We start from the raw sequence: 1,623 nt of genomic DNA on the forward strand, positions 1-1,623 counted from the left end.
TCAGCACTCAGCTTTCTTCACAGTCCAAATTTCACATCCATACATGACCACTGGAAAAACCATAGCCTTGACTAGACGGACCTTTGTTGGCAAAGTAATGTCTCTGCTTTTGAATATGCTATCTAGATTGGTCATAACTTTCCTTCCAAGGAGTGTCTTTTAATTTCATGGTTGCAATCACCATCTGCTGTGATTTTGGATTTAACTTAAAGTTATGTAATTGTTTCCTCTTCTATTAAATTATAAGTTCCTGGGACAGATCTTAAAAGTATATCTCATTTTGTTGGGCTTCCCTTTATTGCACTTCACAGATCTTGTGTTTTCTACAAATTGAAGACTCATGCGAACTCTACATTTTCAGATGGTGGTTAGCGTGTTTTTGTCAGGTGAGTATATGCTCCTCGGTTCTGTCTCGTCACAACAAAGATTAGGAGTGACGGACATTAAAGCCCTCGGCGTGTCACAGCTCTCGGGTCTTGGACAGACTGTGTTATAGCTCTCAGGTCTCGAATGGACCGTGTTATAGCTCTTAGACAAATTAGTGTTATAGCTCCGTGTTTCAGCTCTATTTTATTTAGATAATAACAGGAAAATCCATCTTCGAGGTGTGAGGGCATGTTGACCCAAAGATGCGAAGACAAGAGCGCCCCAGAGTGCGGGAGAGAGAAGGAGCCCCAGCCCTTTGGCTCCTCTTTTTATGTTTTTCTCTCCCTGGGCCTGTCCTATGTAAATTGGGCCAGCCAGGAGTGTTGTTTGTTTTACCTGAGGTCCTCACTCCGGTCCTCAGACCTTCCTTTGTTCTATTTTCTCGGGCTTTTCTCTTCCTTATCTTTTAGCCACCGCCATTCTGGACTCCTTTTCCCTATTCTAACTACCTAACATTTTAATTAAGGTACATTATTGGGCTCCAAAATCACTGTGGATGGTGACTGCAGCCATGAAATTAAAAGAGGCTTGCTTCTTGGAAGAAAAGCTATGACAAACCTAGACAGAGTATTAAAAAGCAGAGACATCACTTTGCAGCAAAGGTCCGCTTTGCTGCAACTATTGAAGCCCTCACGCCCTAGAGCCTGTGCTCTGCAACGAGAACCCACTGCAGTGAGAAACCTGCTCACTGCAACTAGAGAAAGCTCGTGCACAGCAATGAAGACCCAGTGCAGCCAAAATAAATAAATAAATAAATAATTTTTAAAATGGTTTAAGTATGGGGTAAATATAACTTTTATATGCACCAGAAAACAAAAAATTCATATGACTCACTTTATTGCAATATTTGCTTTATTGCAGTAATCTGGAACTGAGCTCAAAACCTTTGAGGTACACTCTGTATAAAATTTTTAATCTCTAATGATTAACAGATTAAAAACTAACATTGCCATTGTTACAATGTGTAAAAAGATTGGGGATGGGAGGGGAGGGGAGGCAGCTGCTGAACGTTCTGTGACCAAGGAATTTTCATATAATCACACAGGTGTACATTTTGCAACTGATTTGTCTTGGAAGACTCACAACAAACCTATATTATTCAAGCTAGACATCTGGACATAGGAGTCTTCTCATTACCTGATAGTGTGAGTAGAGATGTATATAATATTCCAGAAGACATTATAACAATACAGTGAG

This window comes from Bison bison, unplaced genomic scaffold (assembly GCF_000754665.1).
Source record: "Bison bison bison isolate TAMUID 2011002044 unplaced genomic scaffold, Bison_UMD1.0 scf7180017864456, whole genome shotgun sequence".
NCBI lineage: Eukaryota > Metazoa > Chordata > Mammalia > Artiodactyla > Bovidae > Bison > Bison bison.